The 17,327-nt window shown below is 34.9% G+C and overlaps 1 long non-coding RNA gene across 1 annotated transcript; it reads left to right on the top strand.

Annotated features, from left to right (window-relative positions):
• The first annotated feature begins 1,419 nt into the window (after positions 1–1,419).
• Positions 1,420–10,849, top strand: LOC122279562. Its single transcript, XR_006229625.1, has 2 exons — positions 1,420–1,596; positions 10,784–10,849. It is a non-coding gene; the product is annotated as an uncharacterized LOC122279562 (long non-coding RNA).
• Positions 10,850–17,327: the final 6,478 nt, after the last annotated feature.

The following is a 17,327-nucleotide window of genomic DNA, read 5'->3' as shown; positions in this document are numbered from 1 at the left end:
GAATACTCTGAAGATCCACTAATCAATGAATGCCTTTCTTAGTGAATGACCTACCAATGGGGAACTCTCCCTTTGATCTCTGCCGTTGTCAGCATCCTCATTTGGAAAACTCCCAACCTCAATAGCACACTCACGACCGTAAAAGTGAAAAGTAGCAAGAAGCAAGTGATAGAGTTGATAGGTATGGAGAAATGCTAGATTATGGAGAGGAAGATGGAGCCACCCATGGTAGCGAGCACGAAAAAGGTGGAGAAACGCATTTAGTTCTTTAAGAAATTGGTAAAGTTGTAGTAGTAGAGGATAAGGAGGAGGAATGTGATGATGGTGATGAGGATGACGAAGACCAAGGAGTTTAAGAGAGTGCCTTCTAGCTTTTAGGGGATAGAGTTGGAAGGGCTCTTAAGGTAGATGAGGTTGGCAGCGATGAGAATGGAAATAGAAGAAGAAGGAGAGGAGAGGAGATTGGAAGGAAGGAGAGAGAGAGAGAGAGAGAGAGAGAGAGAGAGAGAGAGAGAGAGAGAGAGAGAGAGAGAGAGAGAGAGAGAGAGAGAGAGAGAGAAGGACTACCAAGAACATGCAGATTGAGACGAGGGACATGACATCGATGATCTCGACTGCTGGAAACCCCCTAAGTCTGAAATGTTACTTGAAGTTGCAGCCACCCACCCATCCACCGAAAGTTTCTAGCAGCAAATGTTGACCAAAATTGTTGCACCAAAAGAAGGCTCCCTCTTGGTCAATAAGTGTGGGAGTTTGTCCCCATGGCTTCTCCTATAAAAGGAGATCATTTGCTGAAGATTAAAATCATTCTCACTGCGGTGAGCGATCAAGCAGAGGGTTGAGGGCGCAATTTAGGTTCTGGGGAAATCCAGAACAGATGGTCATTTTGAGAGATAGAGAGTTGTTTATGAGTGTTTGTAATTTTATACAAACATATTGAAAATACTGAGTTTCCGCTTTAGTGGACATAGGTAAATTGTCGAACCACTTAAATATTATCTCTCTATCGTCTTGTGTGATTTTTGAACAGGCCAGAGGCGCAATATCAACATCGATTAATTCTATGATGCTCGACTCCATCACGTTTGGTTGGGGATTTCGTTGACCGGTCATGGGTGAGAGCATCTACTACTTTAGGCACAAAATTGAGCTGCTAGAGGACGAGACAATCCTCTATAGCACAGCAACATGGTTGGCAAATGGAGTGTCTACATGACACATTCCCATTGGAGGCCTTTTTTTAGGAGAGAAAGATTACGCATGCGGAAAGTTATTCTTGTAATAAAACATCTTGAATTGTATGACCACATTTAACTAGCCGTCAAACGCATAGTGCTAGTCATCAAAAGCATAATCTCTTTTGTAACCCTATATATATGGGTATATTGATGTTATATGTTATATAGATCAATAAGAGAACATCTCTCATTCTCTCTCAACCTCTCTGAGCTCTCTATCTATCTTTGAATTTCTCTATCTATTTTCATGATTTTATAACACGTTATCAGCACGATCTGCTTCTGATCTGCGTCGGAATCCATCGATCGGTTGTTCAATCGTGTGAGAGAGTGGCAGAGAAAAATTAAAATAAAAAAGGTGTTGCCCAGATGACTAACACAAGAGGGGGGGTGAATTGAGTTGTATTAAAAAAAATTAACAATTATAAATCAAATATATAATATAAAATATAAACAAAATATGAAATAACAATAAATATAAGGAGTAAGGGTACGAGAGAAGCAAACTCAGTATGTTAACGAGGTTCGGCCCCACTGCCTACGTCCTCGCCTCAAGCTACCCCTTGAGGATTCCCAAATTCACTATTCAACCTCCTTCAGGTGGAGATAGAAACCTATTACACCTTTGAACAACACCGCTACAAAGGATCCGTGTAGAACACCCTCTACACTTGCAATCACCTTACACGTGGTGATTCAACTATTCCCTGTGTAGAATACTTTCTACACACACAAGGGTTATACACACCCTTTTTCTGATACAAAAGCTGATAGTGGGTAGGTTATCAGAAAACACTCCTCAACGAGTGAAATAAGAACAATACAGCGCAAGCTATATCTCTCAAAATGAACAAGGATTAAGGCTCAATGTTTAGAAAAGAGAGAATGAAAGCTTTGAATGAATGTTGTATGCTCTTGGTGTTGTGAATGTGAAGCTCTCAAATGATCTATTTATAGGCATATGAGACTTCATATTCAAATTTAAAAAGATTCACATGTCAAAGACAACATCATTCACTTTTTCAAAAAATTCAAATAAAAGGTTCTTCTTTTTCAATTGTCAAAGACAACATCATTCACTTTTTCAAAGAATTCAAATAAAAGGTTCTTCTTTCTCAATTGTCAAAGACAACATCATTCACTTTTTCAAAAAAATCAAACCTAATCTTTTACTTTTGGCATATGACAAAATGAGCACACTTTCATTTTCAAAAAATTCAAACCTAATCTTTTACTTTTTGTATAAGTCTAAAAAAGCATCAATCACTTTTGAAAATATTCAAATAAAACATGCACATGTGAAAGATGACAATCAATCATCTTTAATATTTTCAAAGTTCAACCCTTTAATCAAGGCATGCACATGCAAAAGATGACAATCAATCATCTTTCAAAATTTTCAATTTTAATTTTCAAAAATATTCATGCACATGTGGAAAATGTATTTTAATGCTTTATGATAAAATATTAATTTTGAGCATTAATCCTAATTTCGAATTTTGAAGAGATTTACAACATTACTCTATAATTTTAATGTGAACTTGTTCCCTTCTTGCTCATGCTTGTTTCCTTGATGTGCTTGACTCCATTGTGTAGACAACTTGAGCTTGAGACTTCTTTATTCTTTGAATTCATTTGTTATCATCAAAATCCATGTGTAGATTTATAATCACATGAAACTTGAAATCTTGAGTTCAACAATCTCCCCCTTTTTGATGATGACAAATATTTGATAGAACTTGAAACCTATATTAATACTTAAGCTCCCCCTGAAAATATGCGTTAGTTTTTCAAGCAAAAGTATAAATATAATTCCAAGCATATATAACAAGTTTAGCAATTTAAACAATGTTAATGTTCTAGTCTAACACTTCTCCCCCTTTTGGCATCATTAAAAAGGATCCGCAACAAGAAAATGGACTGAAGAAAACGATGCGTTTAATAGTCACTGTAGATAGTTGAAAAATGGAGCCGTCCGTGACCCGACAAGTGCTGCAAAGCCTCGAGGCCTAACTCTATGAATTTAATACGGCTGAAGATTTAAACAATCGCCTGATGTTGTTGACAAACGGGATTGAAGGCTCCGAGTTTCTATAAAAAATGATCATTTTCATCTATCGGATGCCAAAAAATAATCACTTCTTGACCTGAGTTCTGTTTTTCCACAACGATAGAATGGCTGAGCAATTCTCTTCCACTAATGTTCCAGACTTGAATCAGGAACCCTTGACGCATCAATCATCAATCTTCTCTCCTGAGGCCGTCAATACCATGATAGGAGCAGTGAACCGTTTTTCTAGTAAGGCTGATTCTGAGATTATTGCAGAATCAAGAATGCTCAGTAATCAATATGCTGCCTCTGTTACGATCATGTCTCGAAGGTTAATGGCGAGGGTGAGTGAGATTGATCATCTTAACATGCAAATATCTGAGTTACGACAGAAGCTTGCTAATAAGGATAGTGAGAATAAAAGGCTAAAGCAAGAAAACCAAGAGTTGAAAAAATTTGCAGATTGGTATGCTCATGATCTGCAACCACGAATAGAAGAGCTGGAACGAGAAAGGGTTCAGATACAAGGTCAACATCGGCAGATAACAGCAGAGGTTCATCGTTTACTAGAAAAATAGGGACAATCTACTGTTAATCTCGCTGGCTTAGTAAGAAAACTTTTGACAATGTGTGTCCAGCATATCTTGTATTTCTTTTGACTAAATAAGATTTGAAGAGAAAATAGTTTGTCTTATTCTTTATGCTATCTCTATAAAATCAGTCCTGAAGTTCATCTAATCCGCATCAAGTTTTCATCTCATCTCTATAACTCATCTGCATTCCTTCAGCATTCTCGTTTTAAGCCTTCTATTCTTTTCTCAATGGCTCATTCTTCTAACATTTCTCTAGATCCATCCATGAGGCATTCTGCATCTCAACCTCCTGTTCTTTCTGCAGCTACCATTGGTGCCATGTTGCAGCAAGAAAATAATAATCTGACTAATAAGTCAGATTCTGATGCTATTTATGACTTGGTGAGTCTTGGGACTCGCTACTCTTCCTCTATTGTGGCTTTTTCTCAGCGGCTACAAGCCAAAAATCACGAAGTTGAAAAGCTCAAAGAACAAATTGTTGTACTTCAACAAATTGTTCAAGAGTCTCACACAAGGGAAGGAATCATTCGGCAGAAGAATAAACAGTTGAAATCTTTATTAGATTCTTCATTCCGCTTGCCGGTTCCCATGAATAAGAATGACATGATATTGTATGAAGAGAATGAGCGTCTCAAACATGAGGCTAAGAATCTCAAATTTATGTAAAAGTATTAAAAAAAATCTATCTCTATTTTTATTGACTCTGGTCTATCTTTTAAGAGATATTCATAGCATGCATCATACCTATTTCTCTTCTGATCATACATAATCTATCTTCTGGTAAAGGTTTTGTGAAAATATCTGCTAACTGATCGTGTGTGTTTGTGAACTCTAACATTATATCACCTTTTTGCACATGATCTCGAAGAAAATGATACCTTATTTCAATATGCTTAGTTCTAGAATGTTGTATTGGGTTCTTTGAAAGATTTATAGCACTTGTATTATCACATTTGATTGGAATGTGATTATACATGAGTTTAAAATCTTCAAGTTGTTGCTTCATGTAGAGAACTTGAGCACAACAACTACCCGCAGCAACATATTCTGCCTCAGCAGTAGATAGTGCAACAGAATTTTGTTTTTTACTAAACCAGGAAACTAATGCATGACCTAAGAAATGGCATGCTCCACTAGTGCTTTTTCGATCTATTTTACAGCCAGCATAATCTGCATCTGTGTAGCTGATTAAATCGAAAGATGTGTGCTTAGGGTACCATAACCCTAGGTTAATTGTACCACTAAGATATCTAAGAATGCGCTTAACTGCAATTAAATGTGATTCTTTTGGAGATGATTGAAAACGTGCACATAAGCACACACTAAACATAATATCTGGTCTACTGGCTGTTAAATATAATAAGCTACCAATCATACCTCGATATATCTTCGAGTCAACTGGCTTACCGGATTCATCTTTATCAAGTTTAGTTGATGGGCTCATTGGTGTTCCAATTTCCTTAGCATTTTCCATCCCAAACTTCTTCAGTAATTCCTTAATATATTTTGATTGATTGATGAATGTCCCACTTTTTGCTTGCTTAATTTGCAATCCGAGAAAGAATGTAAGTTCACCCATCATGCTCATCTCAAATTCTTCCTGCATAGTCTTAGCAAAAACTTGACACATATTTTCATTAGTAGCACCGAATATTATATCATCAACATAAATCTGAATCAAAAGAATATCATCATTTTCATATTTAATGAAAAGAGTTGTGTCGATTTTTCCTCTTGAAAAACCTTTTTCAATCAAGAAACCACTGAGTCTCTCGTACCAAGCTCTAGGAGCTTGTTTAAGTCCATATAGTGCTTTTGTGAGTTTGAAAACATGATTTGGGGAAATATGATTTTCAAAACCTGGAGGTTGCTCAACATATACCTCTTCATTTATAAAACCATTTAAGAAAGCACTTTTAACATCCATTTGAAAAAGTTTGAAATCTTTATAACAAGCATATGCAAGTAGCATTCGAATAGCTTCTAATCTTGCGACAGGTGCATATGTCTCATCATAATCGATTCCTTCTTCTTGATTAAAACCTTGGGCTACAAGTCGAGCCTTATTTCTAGTAATGACTCCAGACTCATCTTTCTTGTTTCTAAAAACCCATTTTGTTCCAATAATAGTATAATTTTTGGGTCTAGGAACAAGTGTCCAAACATCATTTCTTTCAAATTGATTCAACTCTTCTTGCATAGCTAGAATCCAAGATTCATCAAGAAGTGCGTCATCAATATTTTTGGGTTCAATTTGAGATAGAAAAGCAGTATGATTACAAATATTTCTAAGAGATGATCGAGTACTTACACCTTGTGAAGGTTCTCCCAAAATTTGTTCCACTGGATGATCTTTCACAAATTTCCACTGTTTGGTTGCATCTTGTATTAAATTTTGATGATCTTTCCTGATGGCTCCATGTTGAACTTCCTCTATTGCTTTCTCTTTGTTGAGATTGAGACTTTCTGTGTTATTTATACCTTCTATTTCTTCATCAATAGATTTCTTGGAGAGTGGAGAATTAGATTCATCAAATACTACATGCATAGATTCTTGTACAGTTAAAGTCTTTTTGTTGAATACTCTATAAGCTTTACTATTAGTAGAATACCCGAGAAAAATACCTTCATCAGATTTTGCATCAAACTTGCCTAAATTATCTCTGTCATTCAAAATAAAACATTTGCATCCAAATACATGAAAGTAACCAATGTTGGGCTTTTTCTCATTCCAAAGCTCATAGGGGGTTTTATCTAATTTAGACCTTAACATAACTCTATTTATAACATAACATGCAGTACTTACCGCTTCGGCCCAAAAATAACTAGGCAAGTTGTTCTCATTGAGCATTGTTCTTGCCATCTCTTGAAGAGATCTATTTTTCCTCTCTACTACCCCATTTTGTTGAGGAGTTCGAGGAGCAGAAAAATTATGAATAAAACCGTTTTCATCACAAAATGTTTCAATATTTTTATTAACAAATTCTTTTCCCCTATCACTTCGGATACTTGAAATAGTATAGCCCTTTTCATTTTGAATTCTCTTGCATAACTTGGTAAAGGCATTATGTGCCTCATCTTTATGAGCAAGAAAGATGACCCAAGTATATCTAGAGAAATCATCAACAATAACAAATGCATAATATTTTCCTCCTAGACTTGCAACTCTATTTGGTCCAAAAAGATCCATGTGTATCAGTTGCAATGGTCTAGTAGTGGAAATATGTTTCTTAGTTTTAAAAGAAGTTTTTGTTTGTTTACCAAATTGACATGCATCACAAATTTTGTCTTTAAGAAAATATGTTTTTGGTAAACCTCTCACAAGATCATTTTTTGAAAGTTTGGAAATAAGTTCCATGTTGGCATGACCTAATCTTCTATGCCATAACCAACTAGTTTCATTTTGAGCTGACAAGCAAATAGCATCTTGTGAGGTAATTTCTTCAAAATCAATTGTATAAACATTATTGTTTCTAAAAGCAATAAAACAAATATTACAATCATGATCATTCAAAATAATGCATTTATCCATTTTAAAAGTAACTGTAAATCCTTTATCACATAATTGACTTATGCTCAAAAGATTATGTTTTAAACCTTCAACAAGTAGAACATCTTCAATTATGAGAGAAGATTCATTACCAATTTTACCTATTCCCACGATCTTCCCTTTCGAGTTGTCTCCAAATGTCACGTGTCCTTCTTCTTTAGATCTAAGATCAAAGAACTTAGTCTTGTCTCCCGTCATGTGTCTTGAACATCCACTATCTAAAAACCACTTATTTTTGCTTGTGGATGACTTCATGCATACCTATAAAAACAATTAAAATGATTTTTCTTGGTACCCAAGTTCTTTGGGTCCTTTATTTATTAGTATTAGAAGAAACAAGATTTTTAGGTACCCATATGGCCCTAATAGTCATTGTATGATTTCTTCTAATAGGACAAGTATGATAATTATGACCATTTCTATTACAAAAATTACAAATAGCATGTGACATATATGAAAAACTTGAATGATTATAATAATATCCTTTTTTGACAAAATTATTTTTATGAAAAGAATTTTGAATATTAGTCTTTGAGGTAGAATGATTATCAAAGAAATTTTTATAAGGTTTGTATTTTTGTTTTGGCATATATCCCAAACCTGCCTTGTCAAAAACACATCTTTGACTACCAAGAAGTTTTTCAAAATTTCTTTTTCCATTCGTAAAGTTTTTAACAATATTTTCTAAATCGGTTTTCTTCTTATTCAATTCAAGATTTTCATCTTTCAAAATGATACTTTCTTTTCTTAAAATTTCAATTTCGTTTGTTAAAGAAGAATTTTTCTTTTTCAAAGCAGTATACTTGATACCCAATTTTTCAAATTCCTCATAAATCTCTTCTAAAACATTTTGCAATTCTTCATATGAAGGATTTTCAATATTATCAAGATTTGTTACCTCAATGTCATCTTTAGCCATAAGACAAAGATTTGCTGATTCTTCATTGCTTGCTTCACTATCTGAGCTACTTGAATCATCATCCCATGTAGCTTTCATTGCTTTCTTGCCCTTGTTTCGATCTTTCTTTAGCAGAGGACAATCTGGCTTGATATGACCAGGTTTATTGCATTTATAACAAATTAAAGTGTCGTTTTTACCTGAATCTTTCTTGGAAAACTTTTTGAAAGATTTCCTCGGAGGAGTTCTATTTTTCTTCAAGAACCTCTGAATTCTTCTTGTTATCATCGCAACTTCTTCATCTTTATCGTCATTTTCCTCATCTTCATCACTTTCACTTTCATGAGGAACAGCTTTAAGTGCTAAACTCTTCTTTGGCTTTCCTTCTTCTTCTCCTCTTTTCAATGTGTACTCATGGGTGATAAGTGACCCGATGAGTTCATTGACTTCGAGCTTCTTGAGGTCTCTAGCTTCAAGAATCGCTGTAACTTTTGATTCCCAACGTTTTGGTAAAGAGTTGAGAATTTTTCTTACTATCTCTACCTTGGAATAAACTTTGCCAAGAGCTGTCAAGCTGTTTATGATGTTAGTAAAACGAGTGTGCATACTAGAAATAGATTCATCATCATTCATCTTAAACATTTCATATTCATGAGTAAGAATATAAATTTTTGATTCTTTGACTTGCGAAGTTCCTTCATAAGTTACTTCCAAGTTATCCCAAATTTCCTTTGCCGTAGCGCAATTCATTATTCTATTAAACTCATTTCCATTAAGAGCATTATATAATAAATTCATAGCAGTTAAATTTAAAGTATAAAGTCTATCGTCTTCACGATCAAACTCTTCTTCTTCCTTTTTGACCTTTACTCCACCAACCACTTTTGTTGGAATATAAGGTCCATTTACAATACATTTCCATATTTCTCTACCTTGAGCTTGAAGAAATATTCTCATTCTAACTTTCCAGAATGAGTAATTATCTCCACAAAAGAGTGGAGGCCGACTACTAGATTGACCTTCACCAAATGAAGCTGCAATGTTAGCCATAAGATCTTAACTCAAAAGATAGTTAATCTTATAATAGAGCTCTTAGCTCTGATACCAATTGTTGCCCAGATGACTAACACAAGAGGGGGGGTGAATTGAGTTGTATTAAAAAAAATTAACAATTATAAATCAAATATATAATATAAAATATAAACAAAATATGAAATAACAATAAATATAAGGAGTAAGGGTACGAGAGAAGCAAACTCAGTATGTTAACGAGGTTCGGCCCCACTGCCTACGTCCTCGCCTCAAGCTACCCCTTGAGGATTCCCAAATTCACTATTCAACCTCCTTCAGGTGGAGATAGAAACCTATTACACCTTTGAACAACACCGCTACAAAGGATCCGTGTAGAACACCCTCTACACTTGCAATCACCTTACACGTGGTGATTCAACTATTCCCTGTGTAGAATACTTTCTACACACACAAGGGTTATACACACCCTTTTTCTGATACAAAAGCTGATAGTGGGTAGGTTATCAGAAAACACTCCTCAACGAGTGAAATAAGAACAATACAGCGCAAGCTATATCTCTCAAAATGAACAAGGATTAAGGCTCAATGTTTAGAAAAGAGAGAATGAAAGCTTTGAATGAATGTTGTATGCTCTTGGTGTTGTGAATGTGAAGCTCTCAAATGATCTATTTATAGGCATATGAGACTTCATATTCAAATTTAAAAAGATTCACATGTCAAAGACAACATCATTCACTTTTTCAAAAAATTCAAATAAAAGGTTCTTCTTTTTCAATTGTCAAAGACAACATCATTCACTTTTTCAAAGAATTCAAATAAAAGGTTCTTCTTTCTCAATTGTCAAAGACAACATCATTCACTTTTTCAAAAAAATCAAACCTAATCTTTTACTTTTGGCATATGAGAAAATGAGCACACTTTCATTTTCAAAAAATTCAAACCTAATCTTTTACTTTTTGTATAAGTCTAAAAAAGCATCAATCACTTTTGAAAATATTCAAATAAAACATGCACATGTGAAAGATGACAATCAATCATCTTTAATATTTTCAAAGTTCAACCCTTTAATCAAGGCATGCACATGCAAAAGATGACAATCAATCATCTTTCAAAATTTTCAATTTTAATTTTCAAAAATATTCATGCACATGTGGAAAATGTATTTTAATGCTTTATGATAAAATATTAATTTTGAGCATTAATCCTAATTTCGAATTTTGAAGAGATTTACAACATTACTCTATAATTTTAATGTGAACTTGTTCCCTTCTTGCTCATGCTTGTTTCCTTGATGTGCTTGACTCCATTGTGTAGACAACTTGAGCTTGAGACTTCTTTATTCTTTGAATTCATTTGTTATCATCAAAATCCATGTGTAGATTTATAATCACATGAAACTTGAAATCTTGAGTTCAACAAAAGGACATGGAGAAAGGCAACGTCAACGACTACCATGTCCATAGATCTAGAATTCTTACACGACTTGTCGAAAATACCACCATTACCCAGAGACTCACGCGGCTCGCTTGAGGTATTCAATCCTTCAACCCACGTGAGTCGATCGGAAGGTTGTGTTCTTGGATGGCAACCATGCGTAGATGATACTTCACGTCCAGCACGAGGAGTTTCGGCTGCTTCGGATCTGGAACAGAATGACCTGAAGGAGCTTGGACACAGGCCTTGCATCAGCTGGAGCACACGAGACCGAACTCTCAGATGATTTCCGGATCTATGACCAGGACAAGAACGACGTGATCTACTCGTGATGGTGTAGTCGCCGTACCTGGCCAGAGGTGGTCTTGCTGTTTTCACCGGAGATGTCCCGAGCTGTCCAAACCCATAACCTGGTTTCCTCCCGTATACACATCCCGGATCGTCCTCCTTCTAGCACTGTGCCCATCGTCCTCCTGCAATATGCAGATCTACTGATCTAGCTCGCCCTCAAGCCTGCTAAGCAAACTCCTCTAACAGCTCTCTACTATGCCCATCTTGCAAAGCTGGCTGGTATCCCTGATGGAGTGCTTAACGTTGTAACCGGATTAGGATCAGGTGCTGGGGCTGCTATCAGCTCTCACATGGACATTGATGTGGTCAGTTTCACTGGGTCCACAGAAGTAGGTCGTAAAATATTGCAAGTTGCAGCTGCAAGCAATTTGAAAGTGGTGTCACTTGAGTTAGTTGTTGCATTCTCAAGTGTGGGACCCACGCGCTAACCAATAGTTGGAAGCTGAGGATGCACGCAAAAGACATCCGCAAACGTTAGTTTTTGTGATTCTATGACAAAAAATGAACTTGGCATAAAGGTCAAAAATGGGTTGCTGGAATAAGCCGCCCATTATGACTTCTCTTCTCTTCTCTTATATTATTATATTTTTTATTTTTATATTATTATATCTTGAAAAAGTATAGGTATAAAAAGAATGATTTATTTGGTGATGGTGGATACCCACACATGTAACTTGGTGTTGCGATTGAGAGAATGGGTGAGTGTTGCTATAAAGTTTCCCTACTCATTTTTGCAAGTTGCTAGCAAAAGACAAGCAGCCTGGTAAACCATGTGGAGTGGGGTCCAGATACCATCAAGCTAATCTAAAATCCTTTTCGGTGGAGTTTAAAGTAAACCTATATGACAGAGCTCGAACAGGACACAAGTGGTGATCTTCTACTTTAGGTAAGTTTTTTTTTTTTTTTTCAATATATCATCTTAAATCTTTAAAGTGAGTATTGGTGAATTAAAATTTTTATAATTTACATTTTAATTATAATTGTGATTAATTTTTATTCGCATAAATTATATATAAGTTTTATTTATTTATTATGAATTATTGATGTTAAATTTCATATTGAAATAGAAATGGAGCATCACTGAAGGATCGCCCTAAATCAATAATTTTATTGAGTATCTCATCATTTAAATGAGTGATACTTGTATCAAAAGCCCATTATGAATTATGCACCTGAAGTTGCATAATTGAAATTGTGGAAAGAATATATATTTAAATGAACGTCTCGAATGTGCTCCTGAAGTAGCAATATCGAGTATGCTCCTGAAGTAGCAATATCGAGTATGCTCCCGAAGTAGCAATATGAAATGCAAACGTTCATAATATATTTTAAATTTATATCTGGTCTTTTAGTGACTGAACAAAATAATGAGCTTTTGATAAGAATCATTAGTCACGTCTTACTAGATCTACATCATTCCCTGAAGTGAATGATAATAAATTTATATCATTCTATTCCCTGAAGTGAAAAGAATTATGCGTTTCATTCAAAAGAAACTAAGAGATTGAATGTGATAATGAATATCTTTTCGGGGCAGAAGTTCGTATTGAAAAAACTGTAAGCTTTCTCTTTAAGATGATATTATACAAATTATTGAATCAAATATTATAATGCATCAAAAGGTGATATGATTCAAAATATTTGTATCTTTTCATGGTTATCTTGATCATCCAAAATCAATTACGATAAGTCGAATGATTTTCATATGGACGTCCATAAAAGAACCAGAAGATTCTTTTACTATAAAGTCTTACCACCAGAAGTGGAAAGAAAAATTTGCTTGAAGCAAATAAGATGAAATTATTCGACGTTATCTTGATTATCATATGTGAACCAGAAGTTCAGATGATAATTAAATTTTGGATACAATAAGATAAAAATGTCTCATATTCTAGCTGCTAAAATCCCAGCGAGGATTGAAGTCCCTGTAGGACAATTAAGAAATTCAGCAGTCTAAAGACATGTATAAAGGCATGTGAGACTTATCGATACAAAAGATAGAGTATCTCAAAAGAGAAAGGCACAAATAATTTGGTACTCCTGAAGAGGCCATACCCACAAAACAAGCAATAAAGTCCATCTAAATTCTCTGAATAAAATTCTCATATATAAACTCTTGAAGAGTGCCTCCTGAAGAGGTTTTTCATGAAAATGTCTTCCCTTGAAGAGGGACAGACACCTGAAAATAACGAGATCTCGTTACATTTCATGAATAATGGAGAAATTATGGATAGAAATAAAATCGTTGTCGACAACGTATTTCCATATGAGATGGCAATTGACATTACCAGAAGTAATGATGAAAGTAAATCAAGAATCGTCAAAGAATACGACGTAAAATATTGGCCAAATTTGAAAGAAACAATTCCTGCATAATTGATTCACTAGTAAAATATGATGCATCGGGACTTATAGTCCAAACACCTAAAGAGGTGATGCTTGTTGAATGTCAGTGGGTATTTATAGAAAGAAAATAAAAATGTGATATATAAATCACGAGTTAGTTTCTCAATTCCTGCAGAATTGATATCACTAAGTAAAATGTGATAAATATGGACTTGAAGTCCAAACACCTAAAGAGGTGATTTTTGTTAAATATCAGTGGATATTTATATACATGATATAAAAAGCCTGAAGCTTTTAATATGAAAATGTGATATAGAAATCACAAGTTAGTTTCTCGAAGAAACAATATTGATATGATTTTAAAGTGGTTGAAATCATATTGAGATTTTTATTAGCTTGAAAGTTACCGAGAGTTTGGATATGTATGATTAACTGCATATTTATATGGATCATTAGATCATGATATATATATGAAAATCCCTGAAGGATAGAAAATGTCTGAAGCTTCTAATATGAATACATCTGGAAGTATGTATTCTATCAAGTTTCAAAGATCCTTATATGATCTAAAGCAATCTAAACGCAAATGGAAACAAGCTATTATTGCAGTTTATATATATGATTTAAATGTCATTAAGGCTCCAGAAGAGCTCATGAAAACTGCACATATTTGAAATATAAATCTGAAACCCTTGCGATTTCAAGGGGAAGATGGATGATGTTATTAGTTCTGAAATACCATCTTTTAAATACAATTAGTATTTCAGATTCATATTATGGGTTTGATAAGAAGTGTGCATTATTAAAGAAGAAATAAAAGGGAGCACACAGAATATCTACCAGATGATAGATACACAAATATGAATATTTGTGAAATATTATTTTATTATCTTGAAGAAAAAATTACAGAAATTTGAGGCATTTTGCCTCATTCTTCAAACGCTTTTGTTCTTCAAGAATCTGCATGGCATCCCTATCTAAAGGGGTGGGCAATCGAAAAGAAGATTTAAGCAAGGATTTTAAATTCCTATTTTCTTGCTTTATTGATTCTATCTTCATGTTGGACTCCATAAGAAGTCGCTGAAGTATAGGAATATTCTCGTGGAGATTGTCAACTCCACAAGTTCTGGATTGCAGTCGTTGAGAAAATGCGATAATAGATGATGAATATCGGGTACCGAGACTCACAAGCTCATAGATAGTTTCATTATCTAACCTATGAGTCAGATCATTATATTGCATGATAGCACCTGTGGTAGAAGCAGGAACAGCTGATGAACGAGGTGCAGAGTACCTCATATATTGGCCATGAGAAGATCGCCGAGCCATTGTAGAATAAGAATGCAGAAAGAGATTGCAGAGTAAAAATGCAGTATGATTACAGAAAAGTGAAGAAAATGAGATGCGAATGAAGATGAGCTGAATATCTCATTTATAGAGAAAATTATGATACAACATCTCTCGTGAAGCAAGAGAAAAGAGACAAAATATAGCTTCATAGCTCTGCGGCGCCTGACAGCACGCCTGAGACCTACAGAAGAGTTGAAAATCCGCGGTGCTTGTCTGATCTAAAAAGGCTGGCCACCGTTTTTATTAAAAAAAAAAAAGGAGGTTAGCGGTTTAATGTTGATGAATTCTCCACTAACTGTGTTATTTACAAAAATTCTAGAAGAGTACAACTCCAGAAGAGTAGTGATGAGCAGAAAGATCCAGTTGTAATTATTTTATTAACATAGATCAAGTCCACAGTTAGTTGGATGTACAGATGCGAGTTATCTTTCAGATACACACAAGAAGATCATTGCAATTCATGAGAAGAAAGTTGAAATTGATATCAAGAAGGTACGGTCAAGTAAAAATCTGGCAGATTTATTCACTAAAACATTACCAATTGCAACATTTAAGAAAATTATGCAGAACATTGGAATGCGGAAGTTTGAAGACCTGTTATCATGCACTTTTCAGGGAAAGTAATGTCTTGAAAACTTGTGCTGATTGTACTCTTTTTCCTTCGCTAAGGTTTTATCCCACTGGGTTTTCCTTTGCAAGGTTTTAATGAGGCAATACTAAAGCACTCGACGATACACATGAATACTGTACTCTTTTTCCTTCGCCATTGGTTTTTGCCCACAGGGTTTTTCCTTGGCAAGGTTTTAACGAGACATATTCTTTAAATATGGTCATCCAAAGGGGAAGTGTTATAAACCATTTTGAATTGTATGACCACATTTAACTAGCCGTCAAACGTATAGTGCTAGTCGTCAAAAGCACAGTCTCTTTTGTAACCCTATATATATAGATATATTGATGTTATATGTTATATAGATCAATAAGAGAACATCTCTCATTCTCTCTCAACCTCTCTGAGCTCTCTATATATCTTTGAATTTCTCTATCTATTTTCATGATTTTATAACAGTTCTCTTATTCTATTTAATAGACTTTTTCTTTGTCACTTTGTATTAAGTGCCATCTTGAAGATTATATATACACACACATGTTCAATTTCTTATCGTTTTCCTCTTTGTCGAACAACATCATAGTTAATATCGAAAAGAAGAAAAATTTTACGTGAAAGTCTTGCACCACACATTTTTATCTAATTAATATATGTTTGTATTTTTATTTTATTTTATTTTAATGCTTGAATATATGTGTGTTTAAATAAAATGATAAATATGATAAATCACATGTCAAATAAGTGGATATATATATTGGTGTAAGACTTCCGTATAACATTTCTTTGAAAATAATTAAGAGGTCCTACACGAACAGTTCCCGTTGTTGTAAAATTGTAGGAAAATGCCAAGACGAAGAATCTTAAAGATTAACTTCATTACGCATACTATTTATCATGCGCTCGATCTGTTTTTGTAGACGTACCAAAAATACAATCACTGGTATCATCGTGGTCATGTACGTGTAATATATTCGGACCTCAATTAACTTATACTGAGTCAGCAGGGGATAACCAGACTAACATCAACTTGGTGTATGATGTGTAAATGTGTGTGTGTGTGTATATATATATATATATATGCTGGGTTTGATTTTTGTTTTTGTTGACTGAATCGTAGTGTATAGTTTTTTCTGGTAATTATCGAACAGCGAGGTCCGTGCATATAACATCGATGTGACCTCGTTGTTAACAATCCTAAGCCACAAAAAATAAAAATAAATAAATAAATATTGAGAGTCATTATCCAAAAGCTCCAAACCGATAAAATGGTTTTGTGGATGTATATTCACACAAACTTCAAAGATTGTCGTGGTAGCTGATCAATAATCTGTTGAAATCAACCCAAGTGTGCACCGTTTTCAATCTTGGATTGTTAGGCACCGAAATTCTCACCCACCCACTCACCATTCTAGACTCACTTGGTCAAGAATGGTGGCAATTTGTCCCCCATGGTTCTCCTATAAAAGGAGATGAGTTGTGAAGATAAAATTCATCCTCACTGAGGTGAGAGATCAGGCAGAGGGCAGAGGGCGAAAATGGGTTCTGGGGAAACCCAGAACGGAGGCCATTTGAGAGAGATAGAGAGATGTTGAGAGTGTTTGTAAAATTGTACAAACATAGTGAAAAATAGAATTTCCGCTTCAGTGGACGTAGGCAGTTGCCGAACCACTTAAATATTGTCTCTATCTATTGTGGGTGTGATTTCTGGGCGGCCGGAGGCGCAACAAATGGTATCAGAGCTTCGGTTCGTGTTACCCAGAAAATTACAGTTGTTCAAAATCAATTTTTGATCAGTCCAGGCTGCTCCTCGCATCGAGACGAATCCGTTGCCGCAAACGGAATCGAAAACGGAGGTCGGAGGAGCCTACACGCGCT

The sequence above is a fragment of the Carya illinoinensis genome, chromosome 10 (assembly GCF_018687715.1).
Source record: "Carya illinoinensis cultivar Pawnee chromosome 10, C.illinoinensisPawnee_v1, whole genome shotgun sequence".
In the NCBI taxonomy this organism is placed as follows: Eukaryota; Viridiplantae; Streptophyta; class Magnoliopsida; order Fagales; family Juglandaceae; genus Carya; species Carya illinoinensis.
This window is presented reverse-complemented; position numbering and strand designations above follow the sequence as displayed.